Consider the following 12,076-nt stretch of genomic DNA (forward strand, 5'->3'; position numbering starts at 1 on the left):
CTCTGACCTCCATCCCTCACCCTCTAGCACAGTCTTAGAGGGACACAGGTGACTGCCCACAGGGCCAGTTTACCCCTCATCAGAGGCCTAAACAAAATGCCAGTCCCTCAAATTTCCCTCAGGCTTTACTGAGAGAACCCAACTCAATGAGGTCAACAGATTCATCAATGCAGAGTTCTTTCCTGGGAGTTAAGGTCACCCAAAAGTGCTATGGGGCTACTACTAGTTAGTACTCAGAAATCACATTGGTGGTGCTCTAGGAACCTCACATGTACAAGGCAAGTGCTTTACTATTGAGTCACATCCGCCCAATGCAGGGTACTTTTATAGAAGATTAAATTTAGAACCTAAACTCCAGGGTGTGACAATCACAGCCTGATATGGCCTTGGCTGTCCGTTCTGTGTCCACTGGTCATAAATGTCCCTTTTTCAAATGGCCTTCCTGGACTATCTGAACTGGGAGTAGCCTCTTTCTTTCCAGAAGATACACACTTGGTGACCATTCCCAAGGCCCTCGCCACCTTCTGCTATGGGTCTCCCCAGGGAACTGCTGCCTCCTGAGTGCCCTTGGAGCCACCCTGCATGAGGACAAGTTCTCAGGCCATGGCTCTACCTGGCAGCTTTTGTAGCCAAGCATTCCCAGTCTTCTTCTATAGATCTACCCTCCTCCATTCCCAAGTTATTTGTTCAAAAGGGACCAACCACACCCTTTGGAAGGCAGGTAGGTGTCTGAGCAGCCAATCAGTGTCATTGGAATTGGTTCCAAGAGATGCAGGGCCCCTAGCTCTAAGGTGGGAAGGGCACAGGGTGTAAGGCAGGCAGATCCTGGCTTCCGGCTCTCTATCCATCCTCTCTTGAGCTGGAGGCTAGCTCCTGCTGCATGGAGTTTGGGGAGACCCCATGTGGAAGGCCTTCTCCCTAACTTGGGTGTGCTGGGAGCCTTGATAGGCCCCCAGTCTTCCCCTCTTCTGCCCCCGGCCTCCAGGCCTTCTGGGGTGGCAGCCCAGGCGGCCAGAAATGGTGGGTCTTAACTTGGCACGGTGTGCTGAGATTTGCTCGGTTGTGTTAAGTTTGTCACTGGCAATTTCTGACTAGTCCACATATGGAAAAATTACTGCATGTATTAAGAGTATCCCTTATCTTGGGGCCGAAGAGATAGCATGGAGGTAAAGTGTTTGCCTTGCATGCAGAAGGTCAGTGGTTTGAACCCCGGCATTCCATATGGTCCCCTGAACCTGCCAGGAGCGATTTCTGAGCGTAGAGCCAGGAGGAACCCCTGAGCGCTGCAGGGTGTGACCCAAAAACAAACAAACAAAAAGTATAGTTTGGGCCCGGAGAGATAGCACAGCGGCGTTTGCCTTGCAAGCAGCCGATCCAGGACCAAAGGTGGTTGGTTCGAATCCCGGTGTCCCATATGGTCCCCCGTGCCTGCCAGGAGCTATTTCTGAGCAGACAGCCAGGAGTAACCCCTGAGCACCGCCGGGTGTGACCCAAAAACCAAAACAACAACAACAACAACAACAAAACAAAAAAAAACAAAAAAAACAAAGAGTATCCCTTATCTTTATGTTTGTTTTGGGTATCCAGAATATCCATTTTGTATTCTTCCCTTTCCCACACCCCTACAAAGCTCATTTTTACTCCTTAACTCTCTCACTCCCCCCAAACATCACTAACCCACATTACTCTTTTTTTTTTTTTTTTTTTTTTTTTTTTGGTTTTTGGGCCACACCCGGTAACGCTCAGGGGTTACTCCTGGCTATGTGCTCAGAAGTTGCTCCTGGCTTGGGGGACCATCTGGGACACCGGGGGATCGAACCGCGGTCCGTCCAAGGCTAGCGCAGGCAAGGCAGGCACCTTACCTTTAGCGCCACCGCCCGGCCCCGCACTCTTTTTTTTTTTTTTTTGGACTCTTTTTAACTTTAGTACTGCACAATCCTAATCACAGACCAGCCATGCATTGTGTATGACAACCCCAAACTGTTTCAAAAGACATAAAATAGACACGTATTTCTTTTTTTTTTTTTTTTTTTTTTTTTTTTTTTTTTTTTTTTTGGTTTTTGGGCCACACCCGGTGACGCTCAGGGGTTACTCCTGGCTATGCGCTCAGAAGTCGCTCCTGGCTTGGGGGACCATATGGGACGCCGGGGGATCGAACCGCGGTCCATCTCCTAGGCTAGCGCAGGTAAGGCTTACCTTACCTCCAGCGCCACCGCCCGGCCCCGACACGTATTTCTTTAGAATGTTTTGTGTTTTTTCTCTGACAGCTATAAGTCTTACTAAATATTCTCTTATACAGTGACGAATCTAACCACTTTTTATCTTCTCTTTATGAGCTGTTCAACAAGGAATTTTGTTGAAAGAATCCCCCAGTTTAATGCTTATGATTGAACCATGTCATGGGGATTGTTGGACTTGTTCTTATGGCCCCCATATGCGCCAATAATGCCACGTGGTATTGCTCCTTTTTTGCATAGGCACATTAAAATGGGAAAATACTATACATACAAATAATATCCTATCTAATAGAGATTGGAACACACAAATCTTGTAGTGCAAAGGGACCTTACACCCTGAACATTGACATAACGACCTGGCACAGGCCTCAGAAGAAAGGGCATTTTCCATTCACCCCTGAACCAGGGAAGCCATCCACGAAACATCCAGGTTTGTCTATAACATCACCTGGAAGCAATCCTCTACCATGGAAGACCCTACCACTGCTCAGACATCGACTTGCTCAAAAGAGACTTCCCTTAACACTGAGAAAACTTAACAACAACAACGACCTGCTTACAGGACATGGCTCTCTGCGTTGCCCTTTAATGGTGAGGTGAAACAAGAGGATGCTCCACATCCTGACTTCAATTGTAGGATATGCAGATTCCAGGATATTTAATACAGAAACATGATACCAACAACAGAGACTGTGTGAAAAATAAGTGTGTTGGCACTACAGATAATGTCTTGGATTGGGCAAACTAGTTTGCCTGGAGTCTAGAGTTGGTCTTATGCCAGGAAACTTCAGGGGTTGGGTCTCTTTGTATTTAGGCCAAGGTTATTCCTTTCTATTCCCCTCATATTTTGGTGGGCCTATGCAAACAACAATTGCCACTCTAACACCGTTTTTACTGTGCACCTTTGACTCTAATCCTTAAAAAAAAACACTTAAAATTTGAGGTTAACTTAAGATAATATGCATGTACATGGAAATGTAAAAAAATACTATGCCTCTAATGTTTAAGGAGTTACGTAAGTTTTATGGCTTTAGATTGCCTTGTGTGCTGTTAAGAAATATTATGTGTTACAATCTGGGGTCTTGAGGGACAAAGTAATTGTACATGGAATCTGTTTTATTTATCTTAATGTTCTTTGGCTGAAAGTTCAAAGTTAAGATATCAGCAAGGGGACTTCTTCTGAGAATTATGTTATGGATGATTGTCCTTCCACTGTAACTTTACCTTGTCCTCTTCGCATCTTTGTTCTCATAATTAAAAAAAAAAAGAGATGCAGGTGATAATATCTGGACCAATGAGGGCCTGCCCTGAGACTTCTGCTGATTGACCTCTTTCCCTTATACTGCTAGGCAGGAGGTAGGCCTGGTGCTTTGAGAGGCCTGATCATTATGACTGCTGGGAAGGACACTGACTGAAAAGAAGATCTGAGAGTCCTTTGATATCATTTTGAGCAGCTGTATGATAGTGGCTCTCAGATTTAGGGTCTATATTTCACATGTATAAAACAATAAAATTAATCTAGTTTGAGCTAGCTAGGGGTAGATACCACACCCCCATGCATTTAAGGAGTAATAATTGAATCAGTGTCTATGTAAATAAATATTCAGACAACATGTAAATCCTCTGAAGGCTCCATCAAGGTCAAGTGGAAACCTAAAAGTGGTCAGATATGGAATTCCCCATAGACAGTTCACCTGGGAGGTGACCAAGGGGACAACAGGAACAAAGTGGGAAAGAACAGAGGCAGCAAGGGGAGAAAGTATTTGCTCATCACTATGGGCTCTCTTCTGGGTATCTGGGGCGAGAATGTTGGTGAACTCAGCAAGGCTCTGTTGAGGGTCAGAGGGTGGAGATCAGTGTTGAGCTACAGAGGACACCAAACCTGGCACTTTGGTCTGTGGATGTGTACATGGTTTGTTTGGCATTGTTTTGGAGCCACACCTGCCGTGCTCAGGGTTTACTCATGGTTCTGCACTCAGGGATCACTCCTTTATGCAGGCTCAGGGAGCCATATGGGATGCTGAGGACTGAATCTGTGTGCAAGGCCAATGATCTATTGGGGCCACTATTGGGGCCAGAGAGATATTACAGTGAGTTGGGGCCTTCCTTTTCATGCCACCAAACACAGGTTCTACCCCTGGTATCCCATGTGGCCGTCTGAGAACTGCCAGTATATTCCTGAGTGTAGAATCAGGAGTAACCCCTAACCACTGTCGGATGTGGCCTCCACCCCTCCAAAATAAAACTGACCAAAACAAGCAAGAAAAATGTACTTGGGGCCAGAGAGATAGCATGGAGGTAAGGCGTTTGCCTTTCATGCAGAAGGACGGTGGTTCGAATCCCAGCATCCCACATGGTCCCCTGTGCTTGCCAGGAGCGATTTCTGAGCATAGAGCCAGGAGTAACCCCTGAGCGCTGCCAGGTGTGACCCAAAAACAAAAACAAAAAACAAAAACAAAAACAAAACCAATGTATTAATTGCTCTGGCCCCATGTACACATGGTTTGAGCTGGGCTAAACTATAACTCTAAGTTGCTTTTGTGAACAGCCTCTGGCAGGCAAGGGGAGTGGCAAGGCCCTGAGAGACACAGTGAGCAAGAAGCCACTTCTAACTTCCTGTCACTGCAGACACATGTCATGCTGGTCCCGTGGTAGACTTCTAGCTCCACACATCAGGTGGTCCCTGACTCCTGCTGTGTCTCTCAACCATCTGCACTGGGGAGAGCCAGAGACCAGAGGAGCAGCTCCTCCTCTACACCCCCATGTGCTCCCCTTAGCTTAAGGGGAGACTTGCATACAGGAGGCGTCCCTGGGGGACATACTGGCTCCTTCACTTTCCTCTTCTAGCCGCCCCCGAGTGTCTTCCATCCTGTTCCTTTGAAGCCAGGCGGAGGGGCCACCTCTCCATCAGGGAGGACACTGTGCAGATGGACAGAATCATGGAAATAAGCAGACTCAGCCGCGTGTTCCTCTTGAAAGGAGATAAAAGGTGATTTATCGGGGCACAGGAGCCGGCCGCCCTTCCTCGGGGGAGGTTGTCAGGGATTTGGCATGTCTGGTCTCTGTGCCCTTTTTTGGTTGCTGGCCGCAGGAGCCTGTGTGCAGCCACCCGACAGCAGGGCGGGGGACTCTCTGCTGATGAAGGACAGGTGACCTGGGCAAGGGGCTGGGCCTGGATCTCCCCAAGCTGCAACTCTCCCAGGCCCATTAGCACCAGCGATGAAGCAGTATCTCACAGGGCCCTGAAGGACTCCCCAAGATTAAGGAAACCATAAGAAAGACAGCAGGGGGAGCTGGGTCCAGTACTAATTCTGCCCCACCCACCCATTCCCTTTGAAGAGATACATGTTGGATCTATTCTCCCCTAAAAGCTCTTCCTCCTGCTGGGAGAGAATGGAAGGAACAGAGATGAGACCACATAGATCACTCTCCAAGTTCCCCTCTCAAGGCTGGTCAAAGTGCAGAAGGAGTTGGGAATCTCTGATGAAGCTGTAGTCTACTCACATAAGGCCCCACCAGATGGTGGGTTTCTCTGTGCACGCCCTCACCCTCTAGACCTTTTCAGCACCAGTTTCTTTCCCTTCACCAACTGCAAGACTAAAATCTATAACACAGTAGAAAATACACCTTCATCCCTGTTTATTTTACCAGAATGCTCTAGCCAACAGTAGAGAGGTCAAATGATACTCAGGATTTTTTCTTTGGGGAGTGAGGGGGCAAACCTGGCTATGCTTGGGGACTTACTCCTATAATACTCAGAGCATCATCTGTGATGCAGAGTGAAAAGAGGGGTCAGCTGAGTGAAGGAGGTGCCTTATTCCTGGTACTATCTCTCCAGCCCCGAAACTCGGAATTTTGAGTGTGTGTGCCTAAGTGGGTTAGCTTCCCTAACCACATGCTATTTAATTTTCAACTACACACACACACACACTGGGGATTTTTTTTTTTTTTTTACTGGTTTCAGGGGCCTGCTACACCATGCTTAGGATGTCCAGAGGCCTCATTGGTGCTTCAGCTGATGGAACAGGTGGTTCAATGCAAGAATTTGAGGCTGTTTGGACTGGGTGTAGGGGTACCACTGTTGTAGGGCAACATTGCTGAGTCCTCCAGGGAGCACTTGGTAGTGCTCAAGGTCACCCTGGAACTCTGGGTTTGATCCTCAAGCACCTAACTAGGTGTAGCCTTGAGCAATGCCAGGTGTGACCCTCAAAACAGAGGTAAGATCAATGGGGGTCTATATGGGGTGCAGTGTGTATGGGTCTATATGGGGTTTAAAGGAATGGGGTGGACAAGGGATGTGGACAAGGGAAGAGAGAGCAGAGAGAGCTCCTCACCACCCCCACCTGCCATAGGACCCCACCTGGTTCTTAGGCACCCCTCCACAGGTGATGCCTTTGGGCTGGCGGCCACCCAGTCCCCTCCAGAGCTCATGGATTGTTGCCCAGTGGCCAGATTTGAACAGAGTAAGACAGGCCATGTAAGGGAGGGTCTGGGGGGTGGAATCCCAATGGGGCTCCCTCCTTTCAAGGAATCTTAACAGCAGTGAAGGTTCTTTTCTGGAACCTCTGGCACAGCTAGGTTGTGGGGTGGGAGCAGGGGGCAGGAGAGACGATCTGGAAAGGATTCCACGCTCTTGACTTCTCTGTTAGGAATCCAAACCGCACTCTGAAAGCCAAGCGGGTGACCATATGAAAAGGGAGAGAGTAAAAAAAAATGCAGGAGGAAAATCCCTGTTAAGGAAGCTGAGACCACAGGGCATTAAGGGCTCTTGTAAATGTAACTCGGCCTGATTACAGTGGGGCCAGGCCCCTACCGGCATCTTCAAAGCCACACGGAGGCTGCCCCAGAAATGCGATAAGCATCGCAGGGAGATTATGCGGGGCCATGAAACAGACCTCAGGCCTTGACTTGATCCCAGAAAGGGTGGGGCGTGCTGCAGACACCCGGTCAGGGGCAGCATGGAGTACAGGGGCCACTTCCTGGGCTGGCTGAGAAACGGGGAGCAGGAGCTACTGCTCCTGTGTGGGTAACGGGAGCAGAGACCAGAGGCCAGGTGATTATGGGATGGGGGAGCTCACTTAAAGCATACTAAGAGCTCTCCTTAAGCTCTGCACCCACAAAGCCCCCAGAGGATGTACCATCATTACCCTGAGCTAGTGTCTATGCTGGGGCTATTGCTCAGAATAGAAGGGAAGATGAGGCAGTGAACCCAGAGTTCTTGGGGCTTAGAGGCCTGGGGAGTGTTGATTTAAATTATAATATACTGTCTAATCTCCATGTGTTTGGGTGAGGCCTTTCTCGGCATGGCCTGGGCCAGCACCTTTTGCCCCTTCAGCGGACAGGTCTGATGATACAGGATAATGACAGAGAAATAATCACAAGCAGTCAGTTAAAGTTTCATCAGAGACAGCTTGGTTTATTCTATGACCCTATCTGCCATGTGCAGACTCAGCGCCATGCCTGTTCCTCTCTTTCTCTCAAGCTCTTGCTCTGTCTCTCTTTCAGCTGCTCTTAGGACATGGCAAGTCCACATGCGTGTTGAGAAACATTTGGCTTGAGGTCTTGGGGGAACTGGCAATAGCCTCCTGGGGACTGAGACACACGGGCACAATGGTTTCACAAAGAGGGGATTCTGCCCAGTGTAGCAGCATGGGAGTTTCTGTTCCCTGACTCCCACTCAGGGAATCATCCATGAATACTGTTTTCACAATGAGGCCTGAAAGTGGGAGGGAGTGTGTCCTAGGGCTCAGCATGAAGGGCCCAAGGTGCGAATGGGCCAAGGTGAGAAGAAAAGGTGACAGGCTGTGGTAAGAACACCCATATTATGAAAGCCACAAAGTGGTGGGTTTCAAACTCCTGACTGGCCCACTAGCACCAATCACTGCATTATTTAATTTAGTTGGGGAATTTGGGGAGGACCATACCCCATGATACTCAGGTTACTCCTGGTTCTGCACTCAGGAATTATTCCTGGTAGGGCTCAGAGAATATATGGTGCTGGGAATCAAATCTGGGTCAGCTGCATGCAAGGCAAGTGCCCTACTTGCTATCCTATTGCTCTGGCTCCAACCCCAATCACTGCCTTAAAGGGTACTTCTGGTCCCCCCAAATCTGCCCTATTGGGCAGGAGAGCAAAAGCAGGGGTGCTTATTCTCCGACGAAGTCCCCCCTGAAGGTCAGTCTTATTTATCCCCATTCTAGCATAGCCTCTTCACAGTCTGTGTCCACTCTAAGGCAGGCCAGGTAGGGCAGTGACTCAAGAAGGCTGCACCTTGACAGCCAAGCTCCCTCCTACCCAGGGCACCCATCACTCAGGGATGCATGTGGGTGGCACCTGATGCCTCTTAGCAGTCAGTATTTGCTCCAGGGAAGAAATGATTTCAGAAAGGCAAGAGAAGGGGCTATACTTGTCCTTAGAAAGAAGATGAGAAAGATGAGCTAGAACGTTAATTCCCATCAAAAGGCCTGGTCCTCAGCCTTCCTCTGAAAAGGAGTTTCCATGGGGGTGGGGGGAGTCCTCTGACCTGCTCACCGGAAGTGGTCACAGGAGTAGGAAACATAAAACACTACAACGCTAGCTAGGAGCTCTATAGAGGTCCTGCAAGGAGGCCATTGCCCCACCACCACCACCACCATTTACAGGGCCTAGAGAGGGTGCTGGCTCTAGGGGCAGTAAGCTAACTCTAAGACCTCTTCCAGTGAAGGCTAGTCTATCTTAGCAGCCTGCTTCCTTCCAGAACATGGTATCCATACAAACACATTGTATCTTTGTGCACTTCCCACTTCTTTGTTTTTCCTGCCATTTAGAATACAATCTGTCTGATTAACCATCTGCCCAATCCATTCCACCCATTCTCCATCCATTCATTCATCCTCCTATCCATCAATCATCAATCCATTTATCCACATGCAAACAAACACTCCTGTCCATGGCGCATCTCCTTAGTCCATAGGGTTGCTTTCTTATGGCGCACAGCTTATGCAAGAGGGCTGCTTGCATCTATTTGGAAACCTTGACTGGCTGGGAGCCCATAGCTCAGTGATTGGGGCACAGGCAACTGTTTTTATCCCCAGCACTACATGTCCTAAGCACCCCTATAGGTGACTCTGTTGGCCCCCAGTACCTCTATATGTAACTCTTCCCACCTACCCAAGCATTCCATCCATCCATCCATCCATCCATCCATCCATCCATCCATCCATCCATCCATCTTTCGATCCCTGTGTTGATGGTAGCTCTGCTCCAGGTTCTAGGAACACCATAGGGAGACAGAGAACCCAGTTCTCAGGAGTTTGCTTCATAGGGAGGGTGTGTGTGGCGGGGGGAACAGCATGCATATTTGCATCTAGTAAAGTGTGTGTGTGTGTGTGTGTGCACATGCGCACACGCGCGCATGCATGCACGAGTGTCTCCCTTCATCTCTAATGAGTGCGTGAAACAGGAAAATGGAGAGGGATGTGCATAGGGGGATGGCAGAACATCCAGCTGGTGGGCAGGACAGCCTTCCTGACTTGAGTGGAGATTTTGAGGCATAGACAGAGCTAGCCCTACAGCTCTCTGAGCCATCAGAAAGAGAAGCACTCTCTTCCCATAGAGCATAGCTAACTCATAAACTCTATGCCTATGTGAGTTGCTTGGGATCATGCTTACATCTGTCATCATCTGAGGAAAATCTGCCTGAAAATGAAAGCCACAGCAAAAAGCAAAACTGAGAGCTACAAGGACACACAGATACATCTAGCTACAGCCACACCTGAGGTTAATCCCTCTGCAATTCCAGTAAGGAAGTCAATACATTTTTGCTGTCCCTCTTTTTTCTTAATAGCCATCCGGTTTCACCACTGGCTGCTGTGAGACATGGGACAAGTCACATCCTCAAACTGCAACGTGGGCACCCCATGCCTCACTCAAAGGCTCTTTGTGAGGAGCCAATGAGTTAGTGCCACAAACATTTAACTCAGAGCCCAGCCCAAAAGAAATGCAGACCAAGTGGGAGGTCTTAGAGCCAAGGACAATTCCAGGTCAAGTGGGTGGGGGAAGGGAGATGACCTCACTTGCCATGTGGCATCCAAGCTCTTGAGTGTTCCCCAGGCAGAGGCTAATTCTTTCTGCTCACAGAAACCTTTCAGGTTCAGAGTCCATCTCAGCTTTCCACATAGCTCCCAAGGTTCTCCTCCATTGGCACAATACAGAAAGCAGAGGGACCACACTTGAGGTGGCGAAGGTTCACTCCACCAGGCAGCTAAAATCTCTCCTCCTGGCACTTCCTGGGTCAGTCTCTCCACTGACCCCCAAATCAGCCCTCTCACAGCCACTGCATTCCCAGGGTAAAAACAGCCCCTCCAGGTGGGGAAACAGTCTCCAAGCCCTCTTGTGAAACTTGCACAGAGGCAGGATTCAGGCAATGTTCCTCACACCCCCCAGCCAGCAGGGGGATTCCTGGGAATCTGCGGCAGATAAAGCAGGCCAGGCCCAAACATCACAGAAATAAATCCTTCGTGATTGTTTCTGTGGAATCAACGGCTATGGGGAGCTGTGGGACGCTCCAGAACCATGGTATCTCCCTGTTTCTGAAGAATAATTCACCTACAGAAAAGCACCCTGGGCTTACTCAGGAGCCAACACCCATGCGCCCTCGTGTGCTTCTCAGCCAGACTGAGGATGAAAATGGTCAGTGCTTGGAGCTTGGTACTGAGGTGGGCTTCGCATCTAGACAGACAAGCTGATGTCGTTTGCAGAGAAGGGCATGAACACAATCTCTGACACTGGTGAGAGCAATATTTTTTCAAGACTATTGAAAAACATCTGCCTCACACGAGTGGGTGATGGGACTCACAGGGAGACTCTTGAAATGAGAGTCCTTTTTTTTTTTTTTTAATGTGTTTTTTGACCACACTGGTGGTGCTCAGAGCTCAGACCTAGCTCAGCATTTAGAGATCATTCATGGCAGTCAATGGGAGAGATCATATGGGATGCCGAAAATTGCACCTGGGACAAGTGTGCAAGGCAAGAGCCCTCCCTGCTGTATATGGCTCCAGCCTCTAGAGCATTTTCTTCTGTGTGTGTGTGTAAAATGTGAACAAGCTTGTGCTCATTAGTTACTGGACACGAGGGGCAGAATGGCCTATCAGCTTGGCATTGGGAAGAACAGAGTGCATGGACATCAAAGCCTCAGTGAAAGCCAGTTTGTTCTCCCTTGCTTTGGAAAACGCCCAGCTTGGACTTTAGCCCTTGTCCAGGTCTGAGCTAGTTCATCAGTTATCAGAGCTTCCATTCAATGGAAGACTGCAGCCAGGACAAAAGCTGTTGGGACTTAGGAGATGCCTCCAGGCTGCATCAAGGCACCCACAGTAGCCCTCAGAGAAAGAAGCTGGCGACCATAGTATGGAAGGCTGACACAACCCCGTACTGGACACAGGCAAATACTGGTTGGGGGGGGGGGGGAGGCTTTGGGAAGCCTGTATGTCTAAAGTGGCCACATTGAGGATAAATGATCTGGGGACCTCCCCTCCCAGGGGACCCAAGGTTTCATGTGTGGATGCAATCACAGTCCAGTGAGGCAGGATGGGGAAATATCTCACATCCCACCCTGAGCCTACCTTTCCATCAGTCACACCTAGTCGCTGATCATGTGCTCACCCTTGACCCCATGAAGAGGTTTAAATGGCTCATCATATCCTAGGACTGCCCAGCAGCAAGCCCAGAGTGTAGGCGTTAGAGATGAGGCCTAAGCTGGGGAGACAGGACAGGATCTGAGATGTCTGCCTTGCATGCAGCTGACCCCAGTTTTGTTGCTAGGATATCCCCTGAGCACCACCAGGTGATATCCAGGCAGAGC

The 12,076-nt window shown here is 49.1% G+C and overlaps 1 protein-coding gene across 2 annotated transcripts in view; it reads right to left on the reverse strand.

Annotated features, from left to right (window-relative positions):
* SH3PXD2A (SH3 and PX domains 2A) overlaps positions 1-12,076 on the reverse strand; it is a 209,086-nt gene that overhangs the window by 88,222 nt on the left and 108,788 nt on the right. The gene's annotated exons all lie outside the window — the stretch shown is intronic.

The sequence above is a fragment of the Suncus etruscus genome, chromosome 17 (genome assembly GCF_024139225.1).
Source record: "Suncus etruscus isolate mSunEtr1 chromosome 17, mSunEtr1.pri.cur, whole genome shotgun sequence".
NCBI classification, from domain to species: domain Eukaryota; kingdom Metazoa; phylum Chordata; class Mammalia; order Eulipotyphla; family Soricidae; genus Suncus; species Suncus etruscus.